This window comes from Parus major, chromosome 1 (genome assembly GCF_001522545.3).
Source record: "Parus major isolate Abel chromosome 1, Parus_major1.1, whole genome shotgun sequence".
NCBI lineage: Eukaryota > Metazoa > Chordata > Aves > Passeriformes > Paridae > Parus > Parus major.
The window spans coordinates 33297352-33314696 of NC_031768.1; positions in this window are offsets into that span (position 1 = coordinate 33297352).

Below are 17345 nucleotides of genomic sequence, written 5' to 3' on the forward strand. Positions count from 1 at the left end.
CAATTAGGAGAGGCCCTAGCAAGTACTCTGTGGAAAACCTCCAATGGCTTTGCAAACTGTATTTGGATTTTCCAGTCCATAATGCTGCATGTGTTGACAGGGCACCATCCCAGCATAATGTGTGAGCATTACAAACAAGTTCCTTTGCTTTGTGGGAACTGTCGGGTCAGGAGTAGAGTGAAACTCCAAACCTGGGCTCATTTGAAGATTCCCAGAGCAAGCAAAAGACCAGGTGAGCGTGGGTTAAGGGGCAACGTGAGGAAAGACCTCACTGAACAGTTTTGAGCTGCTTGTGATGGTACAGAAGTCAAAGGCTAGGTGGGAGAGCTTTCCGAAGCAGGGGTGGCTTTTTGTGCAATTTTTTTCTTATGACTAGGACAAAAAGATCTTATTTTCTGGCTGCAACATCTAAATGCTATGGCTATCAAAATATTTTAATACTTTATATTAAAATGTTTCATGAAATGTGGTTTTGTGTCTGAAAATGGTAGGTCTGATCCTGCTACTTTTTGACAGCCATCTGGTTGCTTCTGGCTTTAGTTCATAACCTTTTAGTAGGTAAAATATTCACAGAAGTACCTGTGTCAAACTGGATCTCCTTGGCAGGGGGAGGTGAATTGTCTGAGTTTTAGCCAAACCAAACCTTGCTTTTCCCAACCTCTCCTCTCCAAGTAGACAGAAAGAAATTCCTCCCTGTTATAAGACTGAAGCGGTTTGCTTTTATTTTCTGACTTTGTTAAAGATAAAATCCAGCTCCTGGCTCCCCCTAAGCTACACAGGAATGTGCATCAATTTTAATACTGGTAACATATGTCATCAGTTTATATTATTTTTAATAATCCTTTGTTCTCTCTGTGCTGGCAAAACACAATCACCAGGACTCCTTTGGCTTGATAACTGTTCTGTGTGAACCAACAGATAAACAAGTACAGCCTTGTTTTTAAAAGGCAGTTGTTTTTCTTCTTTTAGAAATACAATGTTTTGTTATTGATGCAAAATGGATTTGCCTTTCTTAAGTCTCTCTCTCTCTTCAGCAGTCAGGCACTGGAGAGCAGTCCAAATGAAAAAGCAAAACAAAACAGTAAAACCAGCATGTTAAAATGGACCCCTGCAACACAGTCAAAACAGAAAGCAAGGGGAAGTCTTGCTGAAAGAACCATGGAACTTGTTGGCTGTTTCCCACCTCCCCCCATGGTGGGGGACTGTCACATGTGCTTGATGGGGGCAAAGTCCCCTTTTGCTGTGGCTAAGAAGCCTCTAGCTGTGTTAGCTTTGCCCAAAGGCTTCAACTGATTTCAGAAACTTGAGAAATAATCATTGCTTTTTGATTCAATTTACAGAACTCCTTCTTTTCTTTTCTTTTTCTTTTGTAAAATATAGGGAGGAAAAACACTTCATGTTTCACAACAAAGAAGGCAAAACATCCCCCCGTGAATCTCCCCCAAAACCAGCAGCCAAAGATATCTGTGTTGTGACAGAGCAGTTATTTAGGCTGCAGAGGCTGGAGCTGTGGGTCTGGCTCCTCTGCACTGAACAAAAGGTTCAGCTATGCCCAGACCAATGGCTGAGCAGGGTGGGTCTCTTCAAAACATTACCCTGCAGCTCCTGCAGTCCTGTCAGCTTACACTGAGGATAAGATTGTGTCTTGCCTGCACTCTCAATCTCCAAATTAAAACTATTTCTGTTTTCACCTTTTATCAAAATTTTTGTATTTGGTGATTCTGCCACCAGCAATAGTTGTTTATATTGACCCCTTTCACTGCAACTCCCTTCTTCTGTGCATCTGCCAGATCAGCTTGTGGCACTCAAGTTCATATGAAAATGTGGCAAGTCAGCTTGCTGATGTAACTCAGACTCCTGATTTTATTGACAGCTCTCCCTTGCAGCACAATTTTTTCTCCTGGAATAGTCAGTGGTAATTTTGCTTTTTCCTTTAATCAGTCCAAGATTTCCTCTGTCATTTTCAGATACCATCATGAATTTGCTCCCCCTTTTATCACCTCTGCCTGCTCTGAAACTTGCTTCCTATACTCCTTAAGTTCTTGGTTTCTGTTTCTTCCAATGCTTTTCCCCTTAAAAGCTGTGTTGTGGTTGAAAGTCCTTGTAGGGAAGCCCAGGGAAATTTTCTCTTGAGAACCTTAAAATAATACATGCAATCTTCTGCAATCTGGTATACCACAAGGCAGAAGAGGAAATTACACTCAGATCTTTTGTACCATTAGAATTGACATGGAGATTAATCCCACAGACTTAGGTGGAATCTGAGCTGACTCTTCCACCTCTCTAAGTTTTGAACGTGTAATTATTTCTCAGTGGGGAGAACATGGATAGATTTTGTATGACACAGATATTCTTTCCCTTGTCTGGACATCATGAACAATGATACATCTTGATACTTCTTTGGAAGAGTGCATGCAAATCCTATTAACAAATTAAATGCTATGAGGAAAATCTTCTTGAAGCCTTGCTGCAGTTGTTGGGAAGCCAAGATGTTTCATATTGCAAACTTAAAAAGAAAATTACTAAGCTAGTTATTCCTGTTTTGGAAAGAATTTTTTTTTGTTTGAAAGTGCTTTGGAGGCATGTGGGAGTAGATTTTTTTTTTGGTCTGGTATATGTGAATTGTGGATTATTAAGTTATTTTTATTAAAGTGCTTTTTCAAATCCTCTGTAGACAAAGCAGTTCATACTGGTATGATCTTACTATGTTATTGCTAAAATAGTGCACAAAATGTTGCACAATTATTTATTTTTTCCTTTTTCTGTAGTGTTATTGTGGGATCTTGTACAATCAGCAAATATAAAGACACTCCTTGCCTCTTCTTACCATTAATCAACATAGATTTTGAAGTTACTTGCCTAAAATGGCAGAAATGGTAGGGGTTCCACCAAAGCAGCTTATGCATCAGTTGCCTGGGACTTATAAACATAAGTTTGATTGAGCTGGTGGATTGTCAGACATCACTTCTAAAGCAGGACTGAGTCATTTTGATGTATGGACAACATCTACTTTTAAGCACTAACCTAAGCCTGCAACTTTAATACTTGGGGTCATACAGAGACCACTGGTGGGCAGATGGAGCCCCTGAAACACAGCTCCTTTATGCACTATGTGGCATAATATCTAACTTAAGAACCTCTCTCCTGCTCTGTAAGTTATTACGTCCTATCATCTAAATATCTTTCATCTGGCTCTGTCTTCCTTCACTGTACGGAATGTGGTTTCTGGAAAATATGCCTTTTAAAGACATTAAGACAGATCTGTTCAACTTGCCCTGGTTTTGCTTGGATATGAAGTCCACAAACAAAATTTGTCCAGGAGGATGTGATTTCCATCCTGTTTGGAACTGACAGAATAAACAAAATAACCACTCATTACAATAAGCACACCAAACCTGTGCCACAGCTGACATGACAACAGATTTCAACATGTTCACTGCTGAATTTTTGTTTTCTGGGCTCATTCACTTATCCACAAAATCCAACTCCTATTCAAGCACTTCCCAGCCCGTTGTGTGACTTGGTGCAGTTCTGCTAATTTCAAACTCAATAAGAAAATATCCAAGCGTCACATTACTCTGCACTTTGCATATGTACACAGAAGCAGCTAATAGAGTCCATGCTCCTGCCAGGCAGGAAGGGGATATTTGCAGCCTTGTTGACACTTTTGAAATGAAAGGGGGAAAAATCTCCACTAGGTGTGCAGGTCTGTCTGCTTACCACCACAAGATGGATTCTGCCTTGTGCTTTTGCTAACCAGCAAAGAAGCAGAACCAAGAGCTCTCTTAAAAGTGTCTTGGATTAACTAGTTTGGAGATGCACCAACCTTGTAATTTCCAGGGGATTGTTTGGAAAATTTCCACCTAAATCAGAAATTACCCGAATGGAAAGATGATGTTGCCAAACCTGTTAGCAAATTACTCATGCCCATCCTCTGTTTTCCTATAGCTCTCTTTCAGCCTGAGTCATTCCCCCCTGGAATTACTGGACATCCCTCCCCTGGATTTGTTGGAGGCTTATCTGGTCTTTTTTTTTTTTTTTAATCTGAAAATTTTATTTACTTTTTTTTTTTTTTAGTTCAAGTAAGCATTTATTGTACAGCAAATAAATTCTGAAAAGCAATACTGTTTTATATAAAAATCATTCTTCTTTGGACACTGTCCACAGAATCTAATAAAACTCTTAGGAACACATAACACATAAGGGAAAGGTAGTGTCCTTCTCTTTGGGGTGAATTTCTCGTGTAAGACATTAGCTACAGTGAGAACACACTATGAAACAGCCCATTGTATACATCTTGCACTGAAAACAAAAGGTAGAACTTCATTGAAATAATCATAAAACTATTTTTCCTATACTAACTACAGCTGTGGGGCATGTTTCTATGGAAACGGTTTTCCTTATGTGCTCGTCTATAGCCAAAGGTCTCAAATGGACCTTCTGTCTACTCATTGCCCATATAAACTGCAGATTCTGTACAATAATCTCTAACACAGATCAGCTGAATCTCCTGATGTGTGTCAGGAAACATTATCAGGAGGCAAACACCAGTTATTGCAGCTTCCCATAAATTTATAGATAATCAGGTCCTTAGTGGCAAGTTGGAATCTTAAGTGTAGGGACTGTACTGAGGAGTTTTGATTAGAGGTCATTGTCCTATCCTAAGCTATAACACACAGCAATGAATTCTGAGGCTTCGCCTTTGCTGTACAAAGATTTATGTTGCTTTGATTTGAATAATTTATGCTGCATACTGCATTCTAGATGCCAGACGCTAAAAACAATTTGTTCTTTGTTGACATAAGTAAAAGACCTGCGAAATTGCTGATTAAATGAGCCACACACCTTAATATTTTCCTTATCGTAAAGCATAGCTGTAGCAAAAGACGGCATAAGTAAAGCTGATATCCCTTCAGTGCTGTCTGACAGTACAATCTAGTTGGTAGATAAAGCCACACAGACACTTAAACAGCTGTTATTTAAAAATACAAGAAAAATTACCCTGCTTTTTTGATATCCTCAAATTATAAGCTACTAGTCCATACTGCGAGAGCTGTCTTTAAATTTTTCACATTCAGAGACACTTAAATGCAAAGGTATGCAAATGCAATCATTTCTTTTAATATGTCCATGTACAGATAGTAAGCTATGTATGAATAATGCAGAAGCAGTTAAAAGTATAGATTCTGATACGTGCATGAGTACTCTTATTCAGTCCAGTAGAAGGCGAAGGGTATTTTTACAACTAGTATAAGAACTGAAAGGGTTTGTTTTCAAGCTGTGGGATGTCATTGTCAGTAGACCATGGGCCACAGTTATGCACATCCTTACCAGAATAAAACTGTCTTATAACTACTTCTAAAAAATTATGAAGATGACAGGCAATAACTTTTGAGTCCATTGTAGTGCATAGGAGGGTAAGAGTCATCTTGTTTTAGAGTTAAGCATGTATCTCAGAGATCTGCTTGGGATTCTTCTGGAGTTGACAAAGAAAGCCCTTCAGAAAGTGGGAAGGAGCTATTCCTCTGGAGCATGCAGCATGGGCTGTGACAGGAAATACAAATGAAACAGATCAATTTTCCCCCTTGAGGCAGTAGCCTCTTTATGCAGTAGATGGGAGGAACCCACACCACTAGCTTTAACCGGCCACCTAACTTTTAGATAAGTACACTTAAGTGATGTAAATGCAGTTCTACGTCTCATTGCACAATAACGTCAACATTATCTTTTAAAATGTGATTAATTTATACATTTAATTTGAAATCAATTTCCCTTTTCATCAGCTACATTCTCAATTTACTCTTTATGTTTCACCCGGTTCAGGAAAAATAAACATTTTATGTAATAATTTCCTCTTTCTGGTTCAATTATGTGGCATGGGGCTCCTTGGGTTTTTCCCCATGGGAGACTTTGATAGTTCATATTTTACATATAGCAGATAGTTAGGAAGTGGACATCCTGTGTCAGTGTGCTTGGGCCAACCTGCCTGGGCAGGCACACTGAATTCAGGTGACAGGTACAGGTAAACAAGGTCTGTGAGCTGAAACACAGCTCTGCCGTGCTCAGGGAACAACTGGGGATTGAGGACAACATCCCAGCTTAATATTGAGTGGGAGCTGTGTGTGCGGTCCACACGCTCAGGCCCTGCTGCTGCCACTGGGTGTTATCAATCAGCCACGCGTTGGGAGGAAAAGTCCATGCTATAAAAATGGCTACAGATTTCCTGAGCTCACCATTATTATGACTTTATGGCAGGGTGGCATGTTCCCAGAAAAACCAGGGGTTAGTCTAACCATTCAGGGATCAGGTTGTGGCCTCCTGAAGGAGTCTGTACGTGGAGTAATTCCATTTATTTCTGTGGAATTTCATTACACCTTTTCCTGGGCACTCAAAAGAGGAGTTTTGCTTGTTTATTTGTCACACCTCTCTCACATAAATTTAAGTCTGTGGCTTTTGCTATTGTTCAAATAGCTAGGGCTTTTATTTCCCCCAAATGAGCAGTTGGAAAGGTGTGGAACCCTGGAAGCTTTGTAAAAACACATTCACATGGGGAAAAGCTGTGAAGTGAATAAGGGGCTGTGGATGACATTGGCTCAAATAAGGGGAAACCTGTAGAAAAAGAGGGTACTGAAAAGGTGAGCTTTGTAAGAGACACAAATAAATAGACACACACACAAAACACCAAAACAAAACTCCCTTGCCTTAGTTATGCTTTTGAATCGACACTTTTCAACCACAAAGTTTATATCAGCCATCTAAGACTTCCTAGAACCGATGAAACATCTCAGAACCATATTACAGGTGGTCTTTTCTAAAAATTTAAATACCTTTTTGAAAACAAAAAAGGTAATTACTTACTGGCAAATTACAAGTACAAAAAGTTTTCAGACAAATATTGAAAATCTGTGTACCTGTTCCATTTCTATGTCTCATTTATTTCACTATCATGTTCAGTAGTTTAAAACTCTTATGTCCAGACTGCTTCCAATAACTTCTGCAAAGTTATTGGAAAAATAGTTTTTAAGGACATATGGCCTAAGACTAAAATATTTATATTGCATTTTTTTAAATTTCTTTCTTTTTCCCTTTTTTTTTAACATACCCATATATAACCAAGTATATTGAAGCTTCAGTTAATCCCCATGCATCTGCTTGAGCTTACTCCCCTTCTCCCAATAGTCAAAACAAATTTCTATTAAAGTTAAATTCAAATAAAAATGAATACACAAGGAAAACTGCTTTAAAAACAAGGCGTTCTGGAGCTGAGCAGAGCAGTGAGCAGAGCAGAGAGCCACAAACACCTCTGGTCCATAGCCTTCTTTGTCCCTGACAGAGGCCAATTGTGCAGGAGAAGCTTCAAAATCTGAACTCCAGCATCTGCAGGCGTGAGTGCACTGAGTGCTCACTCCTGGCCCTGGAGGCTCTGGCTGCCTGGACTCATGGTCTAAAGCCTCCTGAGATATTGAGCTAAGCCTCTTCTGCTTCCCATCCCCTTTAACACCAGAGTATCACTGGTTGTCTGTGGGTCTGCATTTTCTCCTCCAGTGAAGAGCTGCTCTGTTGAAATGATTTGTTTCCATCATTTATAAATGCCTCTTTCCACTATTGCTTCAGCACTCTCCATGTCAGTGTGTGTTTAACCTATCAGCACCTGAACCCAAACTTACCCATTGAATTATGTAGGAGTTGTAAGGGCTGCCTATTGTAATGTCATCTTCATTAATCAGACTTTTAATTTTGCAATATGTTGCTGCTAGGAGTGAAGAAATGTCTGATTTGGCTTTGACCACAGCTGTTTGTTTCCATCCTTTAATTGTTACTTTCTGTGGGATGCATGAACCTGAAAAAAACTTCCCTTTAAAATCCCTGTGCCAAATCTGGGTCTATTTGTTCCCTTTTCAGTTAATTAAGGTGGTGCACTATTTCAGCCTTGCAGCAACAATGCAGCAGAGCTCAGGGTAAGATCTTATAGGAAGGAAAGGTAATTTTATTTTTCGGTAGAACTAGTTTGTCTGCCCTGTGCTCTCACACCCACACACTCCCATGCCCTGAGCCTGTGCACACAGCCCAGCATTGTTTCCAGATTACTGATTCCATAACACACAAGACAAGAGGCATAGCCTGGTGCACCTTCTTTACATCTCTTGGTGTTTTAGAGTTGTGGTAATGTTCTGGTTTTTCATGTACCCACTTTTAGGGGTTTTCAAGGATTACTCTCTTCTTCCCTGCCTTTCTATCCCACTGCTGGCATAAAAGAGATTTATTCTCTCATTTAACTCCTTCTGACTGCCTTGAGGCTCCAGTCCTATTCTGTTCCCCTCTTTTTGCTCTCCCTTGTTTTTTGGAGCTGAGAAGCCACATGTAGCTCTGGCATAACTTTAATGACCTGTTAATCCAGGTTCCAAAGCCACGTGTCCCTTCCACCTTTTCTTTTACCTAATGTTCCCACAATAAATCATCTCAATTCAGGCTGATTTTAGTATTTCTATTATAGATTTATACAAATTCAGGATGACAGAGACCTGTAGGAGACTCTGGTCCCCAGGAATTATTTCGATAGGAGATCTATTCCTTCTTTCAAGTTTTTAACTCTCACATCTCTCTGTTGACTGTGCTGGAAGCAGTTGTCTGACAATCAGTGAATCAACTCCAGTCTGTCTGCTTGTTCTTTTGCTCTTGACTACTGAAAGCTTTTGAATGAGGGTTTGCAGCCCTATCAATAACAAGGCTGGCTTATTTTCACATGTTTAGAGACACACTGCATGTCCTTGATGGTCTCCTCTTCAAAAAAGGAAACTTTAATATAGCAAGTATTTGTCATTAGAGGAAGAACTCTGAGTTTTTGGCCTAGACAACCTGCTCGTGATCTTTTATTTACTCCTGTCCATAGAGTTCCCACCTTGATACTATCAAAGAAAGCAATTATGAGTGCAATTGACACTTTTATGTGGATGCTGTATTGTCAAAGAGTAAATGTAGTTAATTTATTGTTATGTAAATTCTCATGTGCTAGCCGTTTCTACATATGATATCTCTCCACAAGATTTTAAGGAGTTCAAAGTTAACTGTACCTTACTTTGGGGTAAGAAAACTTTGCTCCTGTCTGGCATCCTCTGTCTACTTCATATAGTGGAGAACTAGTTCATTTTTATACTGTGTACCACTATTGGTTGTTGTCAATTGCCTTTAGCACAAGATAACACTGCTCTTTGGATTAATTGAAAGTACGGCTGTAGGGAGCACCCTGTCAGAATAAACAATTGTATTTCTTCAGCTTTATGAGGGATAACTGATCCAGTCTTCAGTACTTCATGCAGAAACTCTAGGAAAGCACTTCATCTTTGTCTGCTTCTAGGGAAATGACAGAGGGAGCTGTATTAGCACAACAGGGAAGTGTATCCTGGTGATGTCCATGCTGGCAAGTGGCCCATCCCAGCAGGAGATGTTGGGATAAAATTAAAATAGTGCTGCGAACAAAATTGTGTTTGGAACCCTGCACCCACATCATCTGCATTCTGGGAACTTTGCTCTTTGTGTAGTTACAGGGTTGTGCACCAAGTCAGCTCCTAGTGCAAAGATTCCAGTGATGCCCTGTAGTCATCAGATTTATGTGATTAGCACAGGTCTGCACCAAAAGTCTGGCAGTCCCTGGATACAGCATCCTCTTCTTTGGGAGCAAAGAGGAGGAGGGGAGAGGGATTATGACTGGAGGGGGTTTGTATGGGCTATAGTAGATACCTAATTCAGGTACTGACATAAGTAGGCTGATAGCTGTAGCCTTTCTGCATGAAGATATTGTCTGTTAGGGAGAGATTAAAAAAAGACCCTTAATTAGATCCTTTCAATTGATCTTTTGAGGGACCTTCTCGAACCCTTGGGCATGGCAGTGAGGAAGTGATACCAGCCTCAAAAATGACAAATTGAAGTGTGTTATGTGGAGCAGTGTGGATGTCCATCCAGACTCTGAGCTTGGGCTCCTAAATGCAAACAGGGAGATTGGTATGTGAATCCAGGAAATTAACTCCCAAGATAAGGCCTTTGAAAACACCTAGTGAAGAAGGCAGGCATTTGCTGAATATTTCAAATGTGGTGATGCATCTAAATTCATTTCCCACTGACACCAGGAGTGTCTCACTCCAGGATGGAATGTGGAATGTACTCTGCTGCTCTAGTGTGAGGGCACTGGTAACACTAGGCTTTCAAATTTACATGGGGAATTTATGGTCTGCATGTGCATCAGAAGCATGGCTTTGAGCTGGGATTTCTAGGATCATAGGATAATTCAGGTAGAAAAGGACCTCAGTATACCACCCAGTCCTGCTTTAAATGGGATCAGATCTGAAACCAATCCACTTGCATTTACAACTGTATATGTTATGTAATTCCTATGAGTGCTGATTTTTCCCCCTGTACCATATACTTTGATTAATGAAAGGGTAGGTGTAGTTTAAGGAAGCTATATCATACATTATTTGTAAAAGTGTAATATCAATAAACTGAGAAACTCTAAATACTTTTTGTTGGAAAACAAATTTTGGGATTTTTGATAATAATTATGAAAAGTCATTGCTTTTATCATTTTTTATTATGAAAATGGCTTTCAGTAACAGACTTGACTCTGACTTTTTTGACTTGGCAAGCAGGCAAATCACACAAAGTCACCAGTATATATCACACATCTACTTTGGAGAAAAAACTGCTACTGCTGAGCCTTGTTACTTATCAATCGTCAAAAAAAATTCCCTCAACAACAGAGCACTGTTAGGAAATACCTGTTCAATCACCCCCACCAAAAACTTTCTTTAACTATAATATAGGATTAGCAAACATATTCACACAATTTTTCTCCCATTTGGCCTATTTTATTATATAATCACTTTAGAGGTAGTAGGAATTGTTCACAATTGTATTTGGCATTTCATCCGATCTATCTATTATAAAAGAATGATACATCTGAACATGAAGGATCTTGAAGCATAGAAAAAGGTTGCCTGGTAATGCACAGATAGACCACTAAGGGATTTTTCTTCTCTCTCATTCATATTATAATTCTCTAAAGGAAAGTATCATTTTTATATCTCCTCCCTCAAGAAGCATGAAATCTGTGTCCACGGAGCCTGAATATTTACCATGGGAAAACAAAACAAAGATATAGAAAATACTTTATAATATTTTAGAAAGTAAGGAACAGAAAACACAAGCAACAACAACCATTTGCTGTTATTACTATTAAGTTGTGTTTGGAATTAATTGCATCTGTGGACTTCTGGGAAAATAATCACATGAGCTATTACATCAAACTTTAAATAGGGAAAATTATCCAGAATAATCCAATGAATTTTATTCACATATCCATAAAAAGTAGGAATTAGTAGTCTCAAACATTCACACATGCATTTGATGGTCCAAATTATTCATACAGTAGTCCTCAACACTTATTCCCTGCATGTCTTGCAATGCAGGCAGAAGAAAGGAAAGCAAGACTGTTTTAAGGTGCTCACTCCTGCATATCAGTGGTTGAGGTCTATGCTCACACTGTTCTTTCTGCATGTGGGGGATGGAGGTAACCTCTGGCAGAGGAACAGCAATAAGCAGCTGGTGATGGTAACTTTTAAAACGGTTCCAGCTAGGTCTGCCAGATTTAATCTGATCATATCCTGTAATGGGGGAAAAAAACACCAACTAATTACTTAAACCTACCCTCTTGCATGCACTCTCTAATTTGAGGTGACTCACCTTTTGGTGATTTATGAGATATGAGGGACATGACTTTTTGAAGAGCACAGTATTTAACTTATTAGGGTTGAAGACAACAAGAATTGACTACACACACCACAGTTTGAAATCTGAACACGTTGTCTCAAATTAGAGAGGGAATGGAAGACACATAAATGACTAAGCCACTTTTAAAGGGGCTTTACTCTTCACAGCCACACCATTGAAGGATTTGTGCATCTTCATTGTGCAAGAATGGAGTTTACATCCCACATGGGTCCACATTTTGTGATTCATCCCTTTTAAAAATTGTAAGAATCTCTCTGTTTTTCAGAGCAGTCTTAAGAAGAGCAGCTATTTTTGGGTCACTGGTGGTCTGGACTCATCTGGCAAACAGCACAGATGTGATGGATCAGTCTATTGGACAGCTGCAATTACTAAGCATCATTTCCTTGTAATCTGGCAAGACCTTGTTCAGTGAGGAGCAGAGATCCCACAGAGGTGCTCTGAAGATACTTTCCTGCATTTGGCTTATGAGAACAAGACATGATGAGCTCTGTGGCCAGAGGCATTAAAAAAAAAAAAAAAAAAAAAAAAAGAGAGAGAGAGAGAGAAAGAGAGGGAACCTGTTAAACTTACTATCTGTGTTATGGAAAATGCCTAAGGATCTCAAGGAACATGAAACTGCTGAACAGTAGACACAACAAAAATAGAAGCAATGCCCTAAGCTTTTTAGATTGTGTAGATAATACAGACAAATGGAGAGAAAACAAAATGATCTGTAAAATTCCCACCTTGCTGTTGGGAAACTGAGGCAGACAAAGATGAAGTGACTTAACCTCACACAAGAAATCCCTGGCATGGTCACAGATCACAAACCCCAGATATTCCAGAACATCAGCAGCAGCATCACCAAACCCTTTGTTCCCAGGTTTTTATCTGCACCAAGACTTTCATGTTACTGCCTCCTAATTTCATTTTTTTCTGTACATAAGCTTATAAATATTAACTATATATTGCACTTCATGCCACACCTTAGATCAAAGTGTGCCTTCCATCAAAGGCAAGTGGTTAAACTTCAGGCGGGTTGAGCTGACCCTCCTCCTTGCCCAGCACGACCCTCGTGAACGCTTGGTCGAGTCACGGGAAGGACAGTGATGGCTCGGAGAAAGGCCGTGATGACCTCTGCTAATATTAACAAGTTTCACTCCCCGTGAACGCAGCAAGGATTCATTAGCACAGGGAGGATCCAAAAATACATAGGATGAAGAAAATTAGGCAAATTAAAGATGCACTCAATTTTGCCTCCTCTAAAAGGGATTCCCAGAGGAGTGCAGTCAGTTTAACTAGTTTAAAAAGCTGCGGTGTCTAGAGGCAATGTATTTAACTGTTCCTTTCCTCCTTGCACTTTTAGGACCCAACTCCTTGTCTTTCCCTAGCTGCCATAAGGGCTTATGCAGTTTTGTGTTCCCACTCCCCCCCCTCAAGCCCAACATGGGCTTGTTGCATGTTTACCCAAAATCTTTGGCCCCCACACCTGGACTTGACTCCACCAGCAGCCAGCCAGCTCTCACCAGGGTGGTGCAGCTGGAGCAAGCTGCTTTCTGGGTTACCCAAGCCTGGAAAGGCACTCAGGGTCTCCAAAACCTTTCATATCCCTCCAGTTTCTCCTTAATGCGTAAAGCAGGAGTGTTCCACCACAGTAATCAGTAGATGCTTTCCTTCAGCATGGTCTGCACGAGGGTTTCCTTGGAACCTCCCTGCAGCAGGAAAGCGAACCACCAAGAGCTGATAATCTTCTAATTAGTAACACGGAGTTAGTGAATAACTCATGCTTTACAAATAAGTCAGCACATGGAGGTCTCAAGACCCGAGTGTATCCAAAGGAAGCCCGAGAGAAACTAATTGACATCTGTGGGGGCTACAAGGTCTGTTGGCTAGCCTTGCAGCTCTCCACAGCTGCTCATGCATACCCAGAGGAACTAAGGGGAGGCTGCAGGCAGCCAATTTTTAAACAAAACCAGAAACCTCCACAGCCTTGTCAATGGGTGAATATTTGTGTGTGTGGACATGTAGCAAGGGCTGTAAACGGGAGCGCAAGCTGCAATTTCGGTGTGCAGTAGCCGAAGTCCTGCTTATTTAGCAATGTTGAGGACAGAATTCCCCTCTTTAAGGAAATAAAGAAGAATAAATAGCCTTGTCTCCAACAGTGACTTTCACGCCTTGTCCCAAACAGAGCAGCACGACTCTGCCATTAAACCTTTTACCCCCCACAGTTTTTCCTCACTCAGCATTAAATTAGGAGCCAGGGCAGCAGAGGGATCTGCAGATGTCAGCCCTGGGCCTCCATTTCCTTGGGGCTGATATTGGGAGACCCAGCTAGCTCTGAAAACCACGTCTTTACTGTTGAGCCACTGAGCCCTTGTGAGCAAACCCTGGGCAAACACTGGCAGGCCACTTCTTGCTTCAGGGGTGAAAGGAAAGTTCAGCTGAGAAAAAAAGACTATCATCTGGGAAAATAAGACCCAAGGCCCCCCCATTTTAAACAGAGGAAGGAAAATATTTCACTTTTGCTCTACTGGTGCCAGCAGGCCCAGCAGCATCACTCTTTCCACTGGTGCTGGAGGTAGACCCCCACCACTTCCCAGTTACCTCAGGACCATCATCTCTGGGGGCTCCTTGGAAGTGAGCACCATTCCAGGGCCCTTTCCATCATCCAAGTTCTTGTGGTGATGGCTCCTCCAGGCCAGGCAAAAGCCTGAGCTCCTGCCTGCACCTTTGCTCTCTTTACAGCACAAGCAGCACTGCAGCGCTTAAATCCTTCATTTCAAAACTTGTAGATTTCACATGGCAAGCGTGGGGAAGCTTTGAAGTGGCCGTAAACCACATGGCAGAATTTCAGTTTTCCCTGTGTTTCTAAGTCTAGTCAAATCTAGTCTTCAAGCATTTCTAAATCCAATTCATCCACGGAAAGCCTGCACGCTTGTGGGTAATTAGCTTGGAAGATCTTTGTTGCCATAGCCTGTCTTTGTGTAATACACTCTGGTGAGTGGGAGAATCTAGTTCACTTAGAATGAGGTCATGTTAAGAAACAAGCTTGCAATCCTCAAATTGCTTTTGTCCTTGGAAAAAAATAAACCCCACTCATCCAAAGCCTGTTTAAAGCGGTACCACGCAAACCCCCATCAGCATAGATGTCATGACCTGCCATGCATGGTAGGTGATCCCAAGGGTTGTCCTGTCCCATTCACAGGCACTTCCTGGTGATAAGAGGAACCAAAGGTGAAGCTCAGGCATAGCAGAAGGGTAAACCACAAGGATGGAGTATTCTGGGAATAATGAAACAACAGGGAAATTAGGAGTGGGATGCATGTATCAGAGAGAGGTTTTGAAGTGTAATTCAAGGGATGAGCATATTAAGTGATATTTGTAATATCACTTATCACACCGTTTTTCCTCTGCCAGAGTATGGCTTTTGGCTACTTCCACTCTCTTTCCTTAGTGCTGGACACGGGTTTGTGTTGTGGTGAATGACACCTGAATTCAGGCAAAGGTGAAGGTGTCTTATCTGTGTAAACATTTCACCCACTGGCAGATTTGCTGACATCATTTTGCTCTGTAGAAAGTTGAGGATATTTGTGGGGCAATGGCAGTCTTGCTGTGGAGCTGATAACTCCAGGGAGCTGCACCCTGCCTTGCTGCCCATCAGAGGGTTCCCCCACTGAGAGGGCTGGAGAGCACAGTAGGATATTGGGAGCCTTTTCCTGAGATGCTCCTAAGACAGAAAGCAAGTAACCCATTCTTCCCCAAGGAGGGAAAGGAAAAGTGGTCAGGGGAAGGAGGAAACATCAGGTAGTTTTCCTCACCAACTCCTTCGTACCTCATTTGGAAAGGACCTCAAAAGCACATCAGATTGCTGTCATTTAATTTGTTTGCACCACTTGCTCCTACCTAGAGCTACTGTTCCCCGGCTTCCCACCTCCCCAAGTCTCACCTACAATAATCCCTATCATAAGCACCTCTGCAGAACCCCCCTCTGTACAATGTGGGGAGAAGCCCTGCCTGCTGCCAGCCACAGAATGTCTCCATTGTGGCCTCGTGCAGGCGCTGTATATAATCTTTCTCTGCCAATATATGTCTTTGTGACCTGCCCCCCGTCCCCCTCCTCAAAATAAAATGACTATTCTTTTCTGTTTTAAGTAGATTTTGTGCAATAAAAAACATTTTATTGCTTCCAGTAATTGGTATTTAATTTGCAGGCCTTTACAACTTGCAAAGAACAGACTGCTTTAGCTGTAGAGCTGGTATGTGTGTGCACTTTGTGGATTTTATTCCACTGGCACTTGCTTAGTTGACTGGTGTAAAACGATACAGTTATGGTTTTGCAATCAGAAAGGCTGCAGATAAAGACCTGGAGAGACGTTATAAGGTCCTGGGTCTGATTTGAAGCAGCAGGCAAGACAATATAATTTTAGGGGGCGCTGCCAGCCTCAGACATCAAAACTTGACTCCTGTTAAGTGTTTTCCATTTTACTGTCAAAATATCAAAGGCTGCTATTTAAACCCAGAGTCTCTTAAAGTTGATTTTCTTTCTCTCTCCTTTTCCCTCACTTCTTTTATTCCCTTTAACTACTCCGATAAACGCGAGGTGAGGTAACTTGTGAAATGTTAGCCCCCTCGCTCCCCGCCTCGCCGTGTAGGGGCATTGAAGGCCGACACAGCCCTTAATTCCTTTTTTGGGGTAAAACCTCACTCTGGCCGGCCCCATTTCTTCCAACGGCGGCCGGGCAGGGGGGTTCTCTGCCCGTCGAGGGCCGAGGCTGCCGGGCCCGGAACCAGCTCAGCGGGGACCGGAGGGACACAGCCTGACCCTTCCTCGAGGAGGATGCCTCGGCAACACCCACCGATTCTGTCCGGGGGGGTCGAGGCACAGCTCAGGGGAAGGGACACGCCGGCCACCCGCAGGCTGTACAACTGGGGACAGGGCACGGGGGCAGCGTCTGCTCTGCGCCTCTCCTGGGCACTTCTACAGAGCCTCTGCCTCCTGCTCCGCTCCTCCGTCGGGCCGAGCCGGGCCGGGCAGCGCAGAATCCCGCCTGGCCTGACACAGGGGTAGCGGGGACCGGCGGAGCCTCGGCCGGGGCGGCGGGCGAGGGAGCGGGAGGGACGTCCCGCTGCTGCGGCCGAGCCTCGCCGGGACGGCGGGGTGGGGGCGGCAGGACTCGCGGGTGTCTGTCTGTCCGTGTCCGCGCCCAGGCGGCGGTGTGCGCGCTGTCGGCCCCGCGGGGACCCGGGCCCCCGCCGGAGCAGGCGGACACGCGTGGAGCTCTCGGAAGCCCCTGGCGGACCGTGGCCGTGCGGTCCCGGCGGAGCTCAGGCCGCTCGGCCGGGGAGCCGCGCCTGCCCCCGGAGCGGCCCCGACACCCCGCGGGGGCTCCGGCACCCACCGAGAGACAGCGCAGGGCCTCCCCCGAAAATCGACAGGCGGGCGCTCTCTCGGATGTACCTTATTTTTATCTTAAAGCATAGCTGAGTTCACGAGCTTCTGCTGGCAATAAAGCGGCAAATAAATTATCCCTTCCCTTGAGTATTAAACCGTTATCTGGTTGAAGTTTATTCCGATGTTTCGA